At 59.6% G+C, this 17,908-nt stretch overlaps 1 long non-coding RNA gene across 5 annotated transcripts; it reads right to left on the bottom strand.

Annotated features, from left to right (window-relative positions):
• Positions 1-1,014: 1,014 nt before the first annotated feature.
• Positions 1,015-16,204, bottom strand: LOC111092418. Of its 5 annotated transcripts, none has more exons than XR_005378925.1 (4): positions 15,809-16,202; positions 15,402-15,633; positions 14,974-15,103; positions 1,015-1,355 (listed from the first exon to the last, which is right to left on the bottom strand). It is a non-coding gene; the product is annotated as an uncharacterized LOC111092418 (long non-coding RNA). The 5 variants fall into 5 exon arrangements; XR_005378928.1 differs by lacking the exon at positions 1,015-1,355 and adding an exon at positions 6,614-6,921 and having other exon boundaries at positions 15,809-16,204; XR_005378927.1 differs by lacking the exon at positions 1,015-1,355 and adding an exon at positions 13,757-14,245 and having other exon boundaries at positions 15,883-16,202.
• Positions 16,205-17,908: the final 1,704 nt, after the last annotated feature.

Here is a 17,908-nt window from a genome sequence, read left to right as displayed (position 1 = left end):
GCACCCCCACCCCGGCACCCCTCCACGGCGTGACTCTCCCCATGCGGAGGACGGGCTCCCGGTCCCTGAGCCACGTGGGGTCAGGACCGCGGGCACGGCTGCAGGCGGCGTGTGAGCATCGCCCCAGCGTGAAGGCGCATGTTCTCATCCTCCCACTTTCAACTCTCTGAACGTGTCTCAAAGCTCGTGTGTGCGATTCACCTACGTAATGTTTCTGTCTGGGAATCCTGTTCCCGAAAGATCCTCGGGGAAGTGTCTTTAAATTCAGAGCAACTTTACGTCTTAGGAACGTGCTTCTTGGGGACTGGAAAGATCCCCTCGCCATCCTGGACCTGCTCTTGGCTCCTGGGACCTCCCGGGTCACGTGACCTCGCTGGACCCCCGCCCCCCCAACCGGGATGGTCAGTTCCCGTGGCAAACAAAACATGATATGGATGATACCGATCGACCTATGTTGATCCTGGGGAAACCGCCCTTCTCGTCCCCCGCGCCTCCTCTTGGGGTGTTGGCCAGCACCTGCCCTCATCGTGACACCTGCGGGCCACACACCTCAGGCCGCCCAGCTGGGCCTGGGGCCATGCAGGCGCCCGGGCTGGGGGCCCAGCTCTCGGCTGCGGCGGGCGGGTCTGCACCCCAGCCCCCCGGCTCTCCTGGTCATCGTGGTCAGAGGTGCACGTGCAGACACGTTTGGCCACATCGGGTAGCATCTGAGCACCGCGTCCTGAGCTCATCCTGACCGTCGCTGGCTGACATCGATGGACAGCTTGTGACCCGGCCGTGAGTGCTCTCTGCCTGCAAGACCCTGCTTTTCCACATGTGGAAACTGAGGCTCAGACAGTCCAGGGGTGCCCAGGCCTGGAGGGGCAGGCCAGGGGCCCAGGGGGTGTGACCACAGAGCCCTCCCTCCCTCCCTCCCTGCCCCTGGAGCCTCATCACCAGCCGCCGCCCCCTCACTTGGCTCAGGTAGGCCTGGGCCGTGTGCTGAACTTCCCACAGCCCAGCCCCGCACCTGGAGTGTCCCCTCCTTTCTGTGAAGCACAAGAGCCCCAGAGAGCAGACCCCGGGCCCAGCGAGGTCACGTCCACGTGTGACCGTAAACGCTTCGGTATGTTTGTGAAGGGCCAAGCCCCTGCCTTGCCAGGAACACGGCTGTGCTGCTTCTGTGGTATCCAGGAAAATAGGAGAATTATCAGTGAACCCACGTCTTGGCAGGCCACGCAGGCAGCTTTGATCTGAAACACGCCCATGGCTTCAGAGAGGGTAACGCGAGTGCAGCCGCAGATGGCCGGGGGCAGGATAGAGCTGCTCCCCTTAATGGTTTCAAGTTCTCCTTTTAAAGCAATTATTAAATTCATCTGAAAGTCAAATAAGAGCCACAAATCAGAAACAGAATTAACAAGTAAAAAAGGGGCTGTGGGATTTGATCTGGATGCATTTGCGGGAAATGGACAGTGTCCGCTCCCATCTGGTTAGGCTTAGCCTCCCCGAAGGCCCCCCGGGCCCGGGTCACACTCTCCGTGAGCCAGGTCACGGAATTGGACGTGACGTTTCCAGGCAAGAGCAGCAGCGAACACCCGGCTGCAAATGCCAGCTCGCTTATGAAACCACGGTCTCCAGAAAACCAGTCACCGGGTCCGCGGTGTGACGTCCAGGTTCGCCGGGTCTTTCCGGAGCCCGGGGAGGGACGGGGGCCCGTCGTCCAGCACCCACCCACGGCGGCATCCACCTGAGATGGTTTCGTGTCTGGGGGTGTGTCTGCGCCTCCCTGAAGCCCACCCATCAATCCCAGCGCCGCAGGGGCCGGGCTGTACTGGGGACGGGTGCGGAGGGCCCGGGACACCCTAGTTCAGACCCCATGTCAGTGTGACGGGTGCAGACACGCACGGACTCTCCCTTCCCGCCCACTGGCCCGTGGAGCAGCAGGCCTTCCGTCCCGGCGCTGGCATTTGTGCTGGCCTTGCTTTGAGAAGGAATGTTTCCACTCCGTAAGATTTTCCCCCACTTTCCAAACGTTTTCTCAATTCCCCATGAATTGGGAATTCCAAACACACACACACACACACACACACACACACACACACACGAACTCCATCCCGGGGAACTGCCGTGGGCCCGGCCCCCGGGATCGAGGGCTGGTGATGTGGCTCAGCCACGGCCAGGGAGCTGGTGTGGCCAGCAGACGCCCCGTCCACCAGGCCGTGCAGCAAGGTTGCACTCTGGACGTGAACGAGTGTGTTCCCTGCACACCAGTTTCTCACCGCGCTCAATGCTTAACGCCCCTAGAAAGCCGGCACATCGGGGGCTCGGCTGGGTCCCTGAGGACCATTCCCAGCTGCACCCAGTCTGCAGGTGGCTCCTGACCCGTTCCCTCGCACTCGAGAGCCAGATGGGAAACCTCCTCCGTGGAAGGCCACCATGGCTGATGCTCAGTGGCCAGACGCGCGTGTGCTCGGCCCTGTCTGCCCGGTGCCTGGATCCCAGCACAGCCCTGACCGTGACCTCGGGCCCCTCCCAGTGGGCGGCCCGCTGCAGGCCGGTGGATGCTCTGCAGACCCGCTCGCTGTGCTGAACACACGGGGCCTCTTGTGCCCCCGACAAACACATCCTGAGCATGTCCTGGGTGCCTGTCACCCCCACAGGGTCAGAGAAACAGCTGCGAACAGAACAGTCCAAGCACGTGGCCTGCGGCTGGTTCCGTTTCTAGGGGAGGCAGACAGTAAACCAGTAAATGACAAAAGCGATCATGTCTCATCGTAAGGGCTGTTGTGGAGACACTGAGGCCGGGAAGGGACACGGGAATGCCGGGTGGTGGGAGTCATCACCCGACGGTGGTCAGGGACAGCCTCACCAGGGCACATGCGTGGGAAGACCCTGGGCAGTGGGGACCCGGGGATCTGCCAGGGAGGGAGCGTGAGAGCTCGTCTCAATGGGGCCCGGAGTCCCAGGCCTGGAGGGCCCTCCCCGGCCCGGCAGCCCTGCGGTGTCCCCTGTGAGGCAAGTCCACCTGGGGGGGACTGATGTAGGGGTTTCCCCAGCTGACCTGCCCTCCTGTGCATGTGCTGCGCGGCCGCGTGTGGGGCGTCGTGCTAAGCGGTGAGACGCAGCCGTCACTGTCTCACTCCTCTGGTGTTTGTGTTTAGCGAGGCCTCCCCTGCGAGGTCAGACACCTGCCTGGGGTCACTCCTGCTAACCTGTGGTTCCGTTTTCGAGGCGGCCTCTGTGATCCGCCTCTGTGATCCTCTGCGGGGGATGTGAAGGCCAACACTAGAGTCGGGTTGACCAGTCACCCCAACGCCCCGGGCCAGGGCATCAGGCCAGCAGGTGTCTGGGTCTGGGAGGGGCTGGCCGGGTGGACAGCGCGGGCTCCCTCTCCACTTCCACGTCTGCTTCCTTTTCCTGCTGGACTGTCTCTCCTGCCTCCGCCTCCAATCACCCTCTCCCTTCTTCTCTCCCCAGGTCCTTCCAACTGCCCCTTCTACTCCAGCATCTGGAAGAACCCCTCCCTGGAGCCCTTCCTCTCTTCAGGGCCCTCCCTGTGCTGTGACCCTTTCCCTCAGGGGCCCCTCTCTCGTCCCGTCCTGTCCAGTCGATGCCCCCATGGCCACTCACTAACAGCGTCCCCATCCCCTTCCCGCTCCAGGTCCCCCCCTTTCTCCATGATTGACATTGGAAGTCCCATCTATTTTATTTATTTTATTTTATTTTATTTTATTTTATTTTATTTTATTTCATTTCATTTCATTTTATTTTTTCAAGTTTTTATTTAAATCCCAATTACTCAGCCTACAGTGTAATACGAGTTTCAGGTGCACAGTACAGTGATTCAGCACCGCCGTACGTCACCCGGTGCTCATCACGACAGGCGCCCTCCCTAATCCCCAACACCTAATCGGTTGTTCTCATGCTTGAATGAAGTTTTATATTCTCAAGTTTTTAAAAGCACGTGAGACAGACATGTCATGTCAAACGGCCCCTTCTGGGAGCACAGAGAGAGTGGGGAGACTGAATGTCGCCCTCAACCTTGTGTGTGTGTAGGTGTCACAAAGAACAAGCTTGAATAATCACTCCTTGTCTTCGTGTCACCCTCTCAGTGGGCATCGAGAAAGGGGACACTGAAATGTTGGCCCTGGAGACCTGGCCAGCTGGTCCGTCAGCATGTGGGGACTTACCCGGAGCTGTGGCTGTGAGTGAAATGGGCCAGGACAAGTAGGAATGCATAAGGGCCGGGGTCTGAGTCTTAGGAGCCCAGGACAGGAGGGCGGCCTGCGGAGGAGGCCCAGCAGAGGAGGGGGCGGGTCTCAGGCAAAGGGCCCAAAATCACTAAGGAGAGGTGCTCCCAGACTATTGCCGGCGTGGGGACTGGAGATGCAACCTCAGCCACTCTGGCCGGCAGGATGTCAAGGGAAACCACATGACTCAAAAAGTAGACTTCCTGCATGAAGCCGAGGAGGTGGGCTCCTTTAGGAGATAAAGAGGCCGCCATAAAAGGGACTCTCAGGAGGGGGCAGTCGCAGTAGAGCTTCCGCCACCAGCAGGTGTAGTAGACAGGTACACGGTGCATGCAGTGACGCCTGAAACTTATTTTTTAAAAGATTTTATTTATTTATTCATGAGAGACACAGAGAGAGGCAGAGACACAGGCAGAGGGAGAAGCAGGCTCCCTGCAGGGAGCCCAATGTGGGACTTAACCCCAGGACTCTGGGATCACGCCCTGAGCCCAAGGCAGACACTTGACCACTGAGCCACCCAGGCATCCCTGACCAAAATAATCTTGAAAGAACAAATAGTTGGGACACACTCAGTTCCTCATTCCAAAACCTGTATCAATCGAGACAGTGTGGTACTGACAGGAGGATACAAATGTAGGTTAATGCAATGGAATTGACAGAGTAGAAACAATCCATTGATTTTCAACAAAGGTGCCAAGGCAATTTGCTAGAGAAAGAAGAGTCTTTTCAACAAATGGTGTTGGGATAATGGGATTTTCATAAGCAAAAGAAGAAGAAGGAGAAGGAGAAGGAGAAGAAAGAAGAAGAAGAAGAAGAAGAAGAAGAAGGAGGAGGAGGAGGATGGAGTAGATGATAGGAAGAGGAGGAGACGAGGATGGGAGTCTCTCCTCTGTCGGACGGAGTCCTTCTCCTCCCTTCTTTCTTCAGGGGCTAGGAGGAGGAGATGTATTTCACACCACCTTAAATACTGACTTAAAACAAAGAAAGACCTAAATGTAAGAGCTGAAACTCTAAAATTCTTGGGAGAAAAAATTGGCCTAAACCAACATGACCAAGGTTTAGACACGATGTCTTTCAATATGACACTGAAAGCACAAACCACACATACATAAAAATACATAAATTTGACTTTCTAGGACTAAAACAACTACAATGCTTCAAAGGACAACATAAGGAACGTGAGAGAAAGCCCAGAGAATGGGAGAGAGTATGTGCAAGCTGCGTGTAATAAAGGACCAGTATCTAGAATATATAAAGAACACTAAGACATCAACAATAAGAGCTCAGTTTGAGAACGGGCAAAGGACAGTGCAGACATGGTTCCAAAGAAGATGCACAAACAGCCAATAGTCTCCCCGTAGTTAGCCACGGGGGAGCTGCAAGGCACAGCCCCCGCGATACGCCGCTCCACGCGCACGAGGATGGAAATAACTTTTAAACAACAGTAACAAGCGTTGGCAAGGATGTGGAGAAGTTGGGATCCTCACACTCGCGTTTGGATTGAAAATGAAGCAGCCGCTTTGGAAAACAGTGTGGCGGTTCTTCACACTGCTAAGCCTAGAGTGACCCGAAGGTGTAGCACTTGACCCCGAGGTCTAGGCTCACAAGAAACGAAAACACGTCCACGCAAATCTGCCCACGAATGCTCCTAGCAGCACGACTCAGCCTCGGAACAGTGGAAACAGCTGCAACGTCTGTCTCCTTATCAACGAACGCGTGCAACACAGAGCACACACAACAGGGAATGTTGTTCTACAAAGATGAGGTATGAAGCGCCAGCTCGTGCTGCCCTGTAGATGGATCCTGACCCCATGATCCGAGGCTGTGCCGCATGGACGGGAAACCAGGAACTGCGGGCAAGTCTGCAGAAAGGGAAAGTTGGCAAGTGGTCCCGAGGGTGGCGGGGCAGCTGGGTAGTGCGCACTTACTGCTAAGGGGTGCAGCGCTTCCTCTTTTTGGGGGAAGATGTTCTAAAGGAGGCCCTGCAGGGAGAGGGGGCCCAAGGGCAGGGGTCACGGACAGCGGTGAGCGTGAGGCTGTGGGCCCTGGGGTCCTTCACTTAGCCCAGAACCTGGGGAGCACATGCGCAGGGAGCACGGGCTGCAGGGAGCAGAGGCCGTGGGGAGCACGGGCAGCGGGGAGCAGGGGCCATGGGGAGCAGGGATCGCAGGGAGTAGAAGCCCCGGGGAGCAGAAGCCCCAGGGAGCACAGGCCATGGGGAGCAAGGGCAGCGGGGAGCAGGGGCCGTGGGGAGCAGGGGTCACGGGGAGCACGGGCGGTGGGGAGCACAGACTAATGACCTCGGGGCCTCGGGCAGGGAGCAGGGTTAATTCACAAGGGATATCACGATATCCTGCTATTTTCTTCAGGAAAAGCCCAACTAAATGGCAGCTGTCTCCAAACCACCTCTGGGCTGGGTGACAGCCTCGGGTCATGTCCCCTCCTACAGCCTCAAAAACGTGAGTCTAGGGGATCCCCGTCCCCACATCGCCTCACTGCCTTGAGAGGGGAGATGGGACTGTACACAGGCCCGCTCTGTGAGCCTCCTTGGCACCTGGGAGGGGCTCACCTGTGTCCAGACGCTCCCAGAGACGACCGCCCGGTTCACAGGCTCGGCATGGACACGCTAGCTCCTGGGTCTAGGCCCCCTGTGATCGCTACGCCGGGGTCCACGCTCGCGGTTCCCAGAGATCTAAATGACCAAGGAGTGTCCCAGTGCAGGGAAAAGGGCGCTGCCCAGGGCAGAGGCAGGTGTCGGGGGTGGGGGGGGGTGATGGGGACTCCCATGCTAGGTCACAGGCTGGTGCCCTGCAGACGGCAGCCTCGGCCCAGAGCGGGCAGGGTGGCCCAGTGAGGGCACCTCCTCTGCAGCCACAGCTCTTCCCACCTCCCTCCTGCCCTGCAGACCCCTCTACCGCAGCCCAAGTGCACCATGGACGCTCTCGGTGCGTACCCCGCCGTCCTCCCATCCCACCGCCCTTGGCCTGGGCAGGAGGGGGGTCCATCTGCCCCGACACGCCCCACCTGACTCTTCCCTCTGGTGGCTCTTCGGACACTTGGGCCTTCTCACAAGCCCCTGGACTCCAGTCCCGGGCCTGGTTTCCAGACACCAGGGAAGACCTACGAGCGCCCTGAACGTCCGCTTCCACTCCTGTCAAGTGAGGGCGGTGCCCGCAGGCGCCAACATCGTCACAGAGGCAAAACGACACGTCCCGGTGGACGTGTCTGTCGGATGCCAGGAGTGAGCGTAAGTACTCGGATCCACACGGGAATGATGAGCGCCAGGAACGGCAACTTTGTGGATAAATACAAAGTACTTGCGTCTTAAATTCTTTGAGGAGAATTAACCGTTCAAGTAAAACAAGGCATTATGAGAGGTAAAATCACAGGCAGATTTAAATGTGATAATTACGATGAACATAAATCATCTAAGCCCTTCAAATAAAGGGCAAAAGCTCTCAGATTGGATCAGAGAACAAGATCCAACCATAAGCTGCCTCCGAGAAACGCACCTCGAATATAAAGACATAAATGGAACAAAAGCAGAAAGGCCCGAACAGACACGCCGCATGAACGCTGATCGTAGGGACGCTGGGGAGTCTGTTAGCATCGGACGAAGCTCGGGGACAGGGAGCATTACCAGGAACACCGAGGAACATTCTATCGCGATACAAGGGTTAGTTCATCACGAGGACGTAACAAATCTAAATACACAAAGCGAAGCTGGAACAACCGAAGGGCCCTGTAAGCAAATCCCAAAACGTCGTTGGAGATGTCAGCGCCTCTCCTGACAGGTGGAAGGAGCAGATGGAGAGTCGGGGAGTCGGGGAGGGGCGGGAGCCTCGGCAGCCGACCAGCAGCCCGACCCACAGGACTCAACCAGCACCCGCCCACCCGAGAGAGCGAAGCCTCGTGCATTCTTCTCAGTAGGACTCCCCAGCCTCAGAGGTGGTGCTCCTCTCCTCAGTGGGGAAAGGATCCGGCGAGCGGTGCTCGGAATTTGCTGTCCGCGCGGAGAAAATAAAATAAAAACCAGATCCCGACTCCCACGGCACCCGGGGATAAAATCTAGGTGGGTCGAGCTTCGTGGTGCAAAGTCAGTCGTTAGAAGTTTTGTTAGAAACTGGAGGGAGGTGTTTTGTGACTTTGCGGTAGGGAAGGGTTTATTAGGAAGTCCCAAAAGGCACGGGACCGGAGTGGTCAGTCTGATGGTACTAACAGTACGAAGTGTACATTGGAGGGTTGCATCACGAATGCAAGGGAAGGCCAGCGCGTGGGCGAAGGTGTCTGTACCACCAACACGGTCAGATGGTGAAAATCCAGTGTTTGCAAGAATTCCTGGGGCACGTGGGCGGCTCGGTCTGCTGAGCACCCGACTTGATTTTGGCTCAGGTCATGACCTTAGGGTCATGGGATCGAGCCCCTCACTGGGTTCCCCATCACGTGTGTACACACTCTTTCTCTCTCTCTCTCTCAAAAAAAAAAAAAAATAGTATCCTCCAAAACTGTTAAATGATAAAGACTACAAAAATATTTTTTAATATATTTTTTAAGATTTATTTATTTATGATAGAGAGAGAGGCAGAGACACAGGCAGAGGGAGAAGCAGGCTCCATGCAGGGAGCCTGATGTGGGACTCGATCCTGGGACTCCAGGATCACGCCCTGGACCAAAGGCAGGCGCTGAACCGCTGAGCCACCCGGGGGTCCCCAGAGTACAAAAATATTAAGAGTTGAGAAGGCGATAGTCAATGGTAACTAGATTCAAAGACATGACCGACCTCATTAATACTCAAAGAAAAGCAAATTACGCTGCAATAGAATTCCATCCCATGCCACGAGGTCCACAAAATTTTACAAGTCTCATTGCCCCAAATACTGCAGAAGATGTAAAAGACGAGAACCCCCGGCAACGTCCTCGGGCAGCCAAGGGCCAACATCTAGTGAAGCTGAGAACGCAGGTGCCGGGTGATGGGACAACCCCACGTAGGTAGGAAGACAGAATATATTAATATAGTATAATTATCATAATCATAATATATTCTAACATCCATAGTTTATATTACATTTTCACATTATAGTCATTGTCTAGTATGATGTTACATTATATTGATAATTATTAAAATCATAATGAAATATGACAATGTTATTAAATCCGATACTAATGTTATAGATTATTATTATTATGATGTGAGCGACTTGGAGAGGCTTCCCACGCACCGGTGCTGTTTGTTACAGGGCTGTTTCTCCTACCAATACGACGTTTCCTCGAGGGGCGGGGTAGGCTGGCTGCAAACTATACATTTAACATTTCATTCCGTGAGCTGATTGTTGGGGTCATGGACAAATATATATTTTTAAGACTTTATTTAGTTATTCATGAGACACAGAGAGAGAGGCAGAGACACAGGCAGAGGGAGAAGCAGGCTCCACGAGGGAGCGGGATGCGGGACTCGATCCCACGACCTGAGCTGAAATCAGGAGCAGGTCGCTGAACCCACTGAACCCCCCGAGCGCCCCAAGGTAGTTTAAATACTTTCAAGTCTCTGTATAGGTAGCGACGCTCATTAGAAAGGTAGCGTTGATGCGGAAAGTTGAGTTTTAAATTGTCCCATTTGATGGGAAGGGACCGCGGTGGAGCTTGCTAAGCTTCCCTTCAATGTGTCCTGTAGGAACATTTCGTGCACTCGGCAGGCGGGGAGGGTGAGGAGATGGGGCTCCCCCGGTGACCTGACGGCGGAGGAAGTATTCGTGGGGCTGTGTGCAGGCCCTGGGTGCCTCAGAGCTCTGGGTGCAGCACCGAGCGGCCGCTTCGTGGCGACAGGTGCATGTTTGCAGCGACGGTGCAAAGCCGCGGCAGGTGAGGCTGACGACGGGGGAGGCTGAGGACGTACCCTGGTCAAGGCCGTGGCACCTGCCCCTGCACACCCCACCACCAGGCACCCGGGGAACATGGGAAAATTATTGCTTTTATTAAATCTCAACGCCCGAGGTGCCCCTCCTTTTAATCTTCCAAAGTGGGAAGAGCCCATGGAGCGCTTCGGGGGCTGAAACACGGAGGCGTGGAGGGCAAGCGCGGCCCCCTCCTGCCACGGGGCACCACTGCTCCTCTGCACCATCTGCCACCCGCAAGCTACTCAGATTTCTTGACTTGGCAGCTACTTTCTGGAGAATGAAAGGAGTGAACCCGTGCGTCAAGGGAAATGACTCACAGTGTTGCCGGCGATACGACGTCACCTTTCCAGTGAAAACTGGAATTTCGGAAAACGTGGGTCCACCGCGGAAAACCTCAGAGCTTCCCCGTTACGTGAAGACCTGAGACAGGGTGACACCAGGGACTGGGACCTTCCGGAGTTGGACAACGGGACGTGTCTTCCTGTGAAGCTCGGCGTGACCCAGAGAACCGGTATTTCCCAAACGACAGAGACATCACGTTGCAAAATCGCGCGAAGGTAGGAGATCCACCCGGTGCGTCTGGATGTGACAGAGGGGAAGGTCGCTGGGAGGGTTCCGGGTCCCAGTGGCCCGAGCTGTCAAGGAACCGCCTCGTGTCTGGCCGGCGGCAGTGCCGAAGGCGGCACCCACGGTTACCGGGAAAAAAACCCACGAGAAACGCTTTCCTTCCGGACGGCGGCCTGCAGGCTTCTGACTCGCTGCGCACTCAACCGGAGCAGCATACTCGGAATTTGCCGGCGTTGTAGACACGGCCGTGGGGGGCTGCGCGCCCCGCCCCGCGGGTCCGAGGACATTTGCTAAATTGTAAAGCGGTACCTCCGCTTCCTACCAAACGAGACAGGTCACTGGCCTGCGACCCCACGGCTGCCCTCGGGGCACTCCCCCCACAGAAAGGAACACTTCCGTGCACGCAGAGGCACAGACCAACGCTCCGGAGGCCTCATTCCCAACAGCCCCCAACCGGAGAGCACGCGGATGCCCCGCGGGCGCGGGCAGGGGGAAGGGATGGGCCCGTCCGCGTACAGAGCACGCAGCCACGCCAAGCCCTGGGTGATCACGGGGGACTGGCATCGGGGGGAGGTTGTGTGCCGGTGAGACCGGAGCTGGGCGCTGACCGGGGGTGGGGAGGGAGGCCGCGGCCGCCGTGACGGGGGCTCCAGGCTGCCCCTCAGCCGTCCTGGGTGCTCCCGGCGGCGCTGGATTCGGGCGCCCGCGTGTGGTCCGCTTGCGTGACACTAAACGCACCCCCGCCCCCCGGAAGGGTGCACAGAGGCCTGGTGACATCAGAGCCGGGCGCGTGGGCCGCGCCGAAGCCACTTCCCTGGTTGTGACACGGGGCTGTCCGCGGTCAGGAGGCTGCCTTCGGGGGGAGCCCGGCAGAAGGGTCCAAGGGGTCGCTTCTTACAGCTGCACGGGAATTAGGATTATCTCAAAATAAAAAGGCTTATCGTTTGTGTTTATTTTGTTAAAGACAGAGACAAATACATGGATCTCACGCGGTCTCCGTGGAGAGTCCTCAGGGCCCCAGGGACAGCGGGGTGAGCATGGCCGAGTGGTTCTTGGCCAGTGACTGCGCCCGGAGTGCACGGCCCTGTCACCCAACAGGAGACACTGAAGGCTTAGCCCTGGACGAGACCGGGCGAGCGGGTCAGGGGACGGCCAGGGGAGGGGACGGCGACTCAGGACCTGCTCCCCGCAGTCCAGGGCCACCTCTTCCACCTGCATCGCCACCACCCGGATCGGATCAGAAGGCCCGGCTCCGATCGGGGCACCAAGCTACGAGTTACACTGGCCAGCGCCGGTCCAGAGCCTTGTCACCGCTGTCGAGGGCACGTGCCGTTGCCGAGAGGGGCAGTTCACACTCACCATCCTCTTTGATTCACAAATTTTAATCTCTTCTAAGAGTGTGGCTGGGCTTGGCAGTTAAGGGAAGCTCCCCAAGTGCACATAGGTCTGCCCAGCCGTAGGCACGTACGCGCCAATTTTACACCTTTGCCAAACCCCTCAATTCCAGGGGATACGCGATTCCTATTAAAATCAAACAAAATCAGAGCACGTGTCAAGGGGCTTTCTGATCCACTTCTTAGGTCCGCTCAGCAGGGCAGCGTGTGCCCTGACGGGCGTGAGGCAGCCCCATGCCCACCTCTCTGATGGGGTGGACACCAGGCCCCGCCACCCAGCCCCGCAGCCCGGGCCGTGGACCGCGCTCCGCGATGCCAGGGGAGCCACGCGCTTGCTGGCCCTCCTCCCTGGCGACTGACGGATCCCGGCTGGGCCTCGGTGTCCTCACCTGCAGCAGGTGTGACGTGCTTGGCACCAGGTCTGGTGCACGGTAGGTTCCCAGAAAGCTGGTAGCTCCGCCCCCCTCGGCCCCTGCAGGATTTTTAGAATTTTCACAGTAAACTTGCTCACTGGCCCACGTCAAACAGCTCGTGTGCTTTCCTGCGAACTTCGAGACACCGTGTTCCACGAGCGCCCATGAGCTTCTCCAGGGCTGGCTACAGGACTTCCGCGACGGGGACAAGCATCTGGCTGGGCTGTCTGAGGCCCCCTGAGACCTCGTCGGGTCCTGTGCCAGCTGAGTGGCCCAGGGCGGCTGAGGATGCCCAAGGAACACGACCTACACCCCGGCCCTCGGCCTCCTCCTGCCCAGCCTGCCCCTGAGAGGCGTCAGGGGGGTGTCTCTCTGCCTTTCCTCTTGGGTCCCAAATTCAGGAAATCCCACTCAGAGCCACACAGGCCTGGGCAGGGGTAGAGGGAGCTGCCCAAAGCCCAGCGACAGTCCCCCCGTGCTTGGGAGGTTCCCAATGGGCCCACGGGTCCTGCGCTGCTCCCCAGCGGCCTCTCAGGGCTGCTTCTGTCTGTGGGGAGGCTGTTCGCCCCCAGCCCAGCTGCAGAGCCGCCCCGAGCACCCCGCAGCGCCGAGGGCTGTCTCCATGCTTCTGGCAACCGGACAGTCACCCCCTCGGCTCTGGTCACGGGGACCCTCTGGTTCTCCTACTGGAGGAAGGTGGAGGGAAGGGGATGCTGCACCCCCACCTCCGGGGAGGGAGGAGGGTGCAAAGAAGAAAGTATTGCCGGATCAAAAATAAACACATAAATGCACTCTGCACACCAGACAGGAAGTGTGCAAGCGTTTGTCAAATGCAAGATACTATATACATCTCCGGAGGAGTCTGCAGATGGCCAATAAGCACATGAAAGAGGCTCAACATCATTAGCCATCAGGGAGATGCAAATCACAGCCGCGATGAGCCCCGATGAGCCGCGCTGCACAGGCACGAGGCTGGCTGTAATCAGAGGCGCACAATGCAGCCGCCAGGACGGGGACTGTCGCGGCCTCGCACCGCGGGTCGGGCAAGCCGGTGCAGCTGCTCTGCGCAAGCGGAGAGTTAACCGCGGCGTCGCCGCATGACCCGGCAGTTCCACGCCGCGCTCGCGTGGGGGCCCGCAGACCCTTGCGGGGGGAAGGCCCACGGCGGCCAAGCAGCAGAAAGAACCCGCAGGTCCTCGGGACAGAGCGTGGATTGCGGTCTGCCCAGGAAGGGGGGGGGGGCGGCAAGGGGAGGGGGGGCGGCAGGGGGAGGGGGACGGGGTGATGGCGGCGACAGCAGGGGAGGCAGGCGAAGAAATGCTCCAGGATCGGTGGCGCTGATGGCCTCCCGAAGTCACGAGTCGCGCGCAGAGGACCGGAGGATGATGACTCCCCACAGCGGCCAACAAGACACCGCTAGGCGGCGAGGGCCGCTCACCAGCCCCCTGGGCGAGGCTGCGGGGCCGGCTCGGCCTCTGGGTCCCCCAGGCGCCCAGGATTTCTGTCCTGGGATTTCGTGGGTCCTCCTGATCGTGCAGCTGGTCCTCCCTGCTCGGGGAGGGGGGTGCCGAGAGCAGCTGCCCCTGGGCCCCTGCCTTGTGGGGACAGGCGGTGTCCCAGGCACCAGGCAGACACTTGGCCACGGCTTCGCTGATGTTGAGGACACGCAGGGTTGTTCCCTAAGACCACACCGCACGCCGGGTAGAGCCTCGTCCTCCGGGGTGGCCCCCACCTCATCCCTGCAGAGCCTGCATGGGGGGCAGGGGTGGGGGGAGATGGGTCCCGTCCCCTCCAGGGCTTGACCCCTCTGCCCCGGGCCTTGTATATGCACAGGAGGGCGAGCTTGGGGTGCCCGGAGTTTGAATTAGTGGGAGCGACGTGTCGAGGAGCCCAGAGTGGGAAGCTGAGGCGGTTGCCCAGCCGGCGGGTGAGAGCCCCGCGTGGGCCCTCCCCCAGCACGGCAGCTGTGCAGTGAGCGAGCCCCCAGATGAGGCTGCCGGCCACTCCGGTGACACCTGGCCCTCGCACACTCGGGCTCTGGTCCCCCGTGCCCACAGGGTCAGGGTCGGAGGCTGGAGGGTCTCCCCCAGGTGGACCACGATGGAACCAGGTGGCCCCCCGGTCTCAGGGACGAGAGGGCTCTCCACCAGCAGCTGCCCTGTGTGCTGCGGGCACGTCCGCGGTGACTGGCCCCGGGTCCCTGGGCCTGCAGCCGGAGGCCGGAAGTCTGCCCTGGAGAGATGCAGGGTCCCGGGCTCTGAGGGCTCTGCGGGGCTCCCCGGGGCTGGCCACCGTGCGGCACTTCTCTGGGAGCCCGGAGAGGTGAGAGCGAGAGTGCCCAGCCGAGGGGGGGGTGGGCTGGAGTCACAGCAGAAGAGCTTGCCAAGCCCTCAGGCTGCCCTCCATGTGCCCCCCCTGCCAGTGTACCCCCGGCCCTGTCCCCCCAGGGCCCCGAGCTTGGTGTCCAGAGCCTCACCCCCAAGCTGCACGTCTGTTCCTGCTCCTTCTGGCAGCTTCCTCTCCTGTGGAGACCGTCCCGAGGTCCTCCCCCGCTCAGAGGCTGTTCCCAGGCCAGCCGGCTTCAAGGTCCCTGCAGGTCACTGCTTCTGGGGAGGAGACCGGGAACATTGGATCCGCGCTGATGGCCGGCTCAGATAACAGCCCTGGCCGCCCGCTGGGGTCTGGAGCCTCCCACTGCTCCTGGAAACTTCCCTCCTCAGCCCCGGCCTCCCCGCCTCCTAACCAGGCCCAGCATCTGGATGCAAAACGTGTCGTGCGTCGCTGTGAGAGAGGACGCTTGTCTCCATCCCTGAGGCCAGGGTGGCTGGCTGGGCACCGGCCCGGACACCCTGGACCAGCAGCGAGCTGCAGCCGGTTAGCAACGCAGCCGTCGCAAGCACTGACCTTCGCGGGCCCTGGCTGGAGGGAGCCCGGGGCCCTGGGGCTGTCACCGGTTGGTCCCATTCCCCAGGGGAAAGGCTACGGGCATCGCTCCCCGCTGAGGAGTGGCAGGGGCGGCCCGGGACCCCGGCCACCTCTGCTCCATCCTGCGGGGTACACCCTCGGGGTCCGACCCTCATGCACACATCACAGGGAACGCGCAGTCCCCGCAGGGCGGGAAGACGATTCTTTGCATCTGCAAAAATGTGTAAAGCAATATTGATTTTTTTTTCAAATAATCTAAAAAATGACAGACGCTAAAAATGTTAACCAATAAGAGCAAATACAGTAAGATGGTTACTGCAGATCCACCCCCGGGCACACTGGGCCGAGCTCGGCGCCGCGGGAATGGCGTCGTGTGGTTTTCTTACCGTTTTACATATTCGTAAAAGCATCCCCGGTACTCGTCTGAGCGTATTTCACGGATGTAGGAGATGTTACCTACCGCCCAGGTGTTTACATGCGTGTTCATTAAGCCCGGACACCCAGGTGCAGCTGCAGGCCAGGTACGAGGGGCCCAGACGCGGGTCTGAGGGAGCACAGCCTGACCTCCCTGTGCTGGCCCAGCCTTGTCCAGCTTAGAGGGCCCAGTTTCGCCCGTGGGATGCTCACCAGCGGTGCAGCCGCTTTAGAGGAGGACGCCCGAGCTGAGCCCCTGCTCCCCCAGGTGTACAGAGACCCCGGACAGACGCCCCCAGCTCCCCCAGGGGGAACCCTCAAGTCAGCTCTTTAGGCAAAGGAAATCCTTTCACCCACACTCCTGTGGGTCACAAGCGGGCATTGTTACCCCGATCCCACTCAGGGGCACACAAGGGTCAGCCCTCGCGTCCCCCTCGGTAGCGCATCACTCGTTTATCTTGTTACTTCATAATCTTGAGAATCATAGTAGAGGCTTATGAGCTTCAATCCAGTCAGCGAGCCGTGAATGACCTACCCGGTCCCCACCGACAGGCATCCCATTTGCTTTCCGGGTGGTGCGACTCTGCAACTAACCTCTTCGTGCAGAGGCTTTTGTCCATTTTTGGACTTGTCTTCTAGAACGATTTCCCAGAAATGTCGCCGCGAGGTCAAACGGAGCAAACAAGTCTACGATTCGTGTTATGTGCTGCCAAACGCGTTCCCAAACGGCTTGCCCCGCTTTGGGGCACCCGGGAACCTGGGAGCGGGCAGGTGGCAGGTGGCCCCCCACCCGGTGGTGGCGGCCGACTGGCCAGAGAACCGGGGCGGCTCCTGGCCGGGGCGTCCTGGAGAGGCTGCAGGTGTGGGGGGACGAGTCCAGCCGGCCCAGAGCGCCGAGGCTTGGGGACAGGGTGGCACGTCCTGGCTCGGCCGCGGGGCTGCCGGGAGGCGCCTGGCCTACATCTGATCCGCAGAGGTTTGATCGCGACAACCGGGAGCTCCGCCCGGGCCCAGCCCGCCCATTTGTCCCACGTGTCCGAGGCGTGAGTGCCCCGTGCGGGTGTCACCCAGGCTGTTTCTGTTACGCACACAGGCCTCCGCGGCCAAATGTGGGGCGGTTGGAGCGTCACATACAGAGCGATGGCGACTGGTTCTAACCCGCAGAACCACGCAGGGATCCGTGAGACGGTGCCGCTACGGAAACCACGGAGGCCGTGAGCGGGCGAAGGAAAGCGCTGCCCCCCCCCCCGCCGGGCGTCGGAGTAAACGTGGGGGGGTGGTCACCACCCGGCGTGTAAATGACGGGGACCCCGAGCTCCAAGGGCCTCTGGTCGGGAGCTGCGGGGACTCTCAGACGGGGCCTCACAAGGGAGGCAGAGGACGAGGCCACCTAGCGGAGAAGCCGGGGGCCACGGCGGGCGGCCAGGGGCCTGCCCCACAGCCTCACCTGGGCGCACCCGCCGCCCGCCCTGGGCCCCCCTGCGAAACAGCTGCCCGCACTCTCCAGGGAGACGGGGGCGTGGGCAGCCGTTCCCGAGATGGCCAACCTGCAGACTGGCCACAGGGACAAACAGCGGGGCGCCCGGGAAACCGGAGGAGGAGTTTATGACGGCTGATGGCCCGTGAAGAATATCTCTGTTCTTAAGGACGGGAGAGGATTGTCTCAGGATGGTGCAGTGAAGAGGTGGCAGGGTCTGGTCTTTGCTGCGATTCCGGGTGATGAGATGATGGGTCCCTAGCAGGGCCCCCTCCTGGCTCCTGCACCTCAGTGCAGGCTCCGTGACACCCCGGAAGTAGAGGGGAAGCAACACCACAAAGCCCAAGGTCTGTTCTGGTAGCTGGGTCCCGGGGTGTGGGGAGGAACTGGGGTCTGGAGAGGAGATGGGGCAGGTCCTGGCGGTGCGATGCGGGATGTGGGATGTGGGGTATGGGATGCAGGATGTGGGGTGCAGGATGTGGGGTGTGGGATAAGGGGTACAGGATGTGGGATTTGGGGTGCGGGATGAGGGATGCGGAATGAGGGATGTGGGGGGGTGCAGGATGTGGGATGAGGGATGCAGGATGTGGGATGA

Source organism: Canis lupus, chromosome 25 (assembly GCF_011100685.1).
Source record: "Canis lupus familiaris isolate Mischka breed German Shepherd chromosome 25, alternate assembly UU_Cfam_GSD_1.0, whole genome shotgun sequence".
NCBI classification, from domain to species: domain Eukaryota; kingdom Metazoa; phylum Chordata; class Mammalia; order Carnivora; family Canidae; genus Canis; species Canis lupus.
This window is presented reverse-complemented; position numbering and strand designations above follow the sequence as displayed.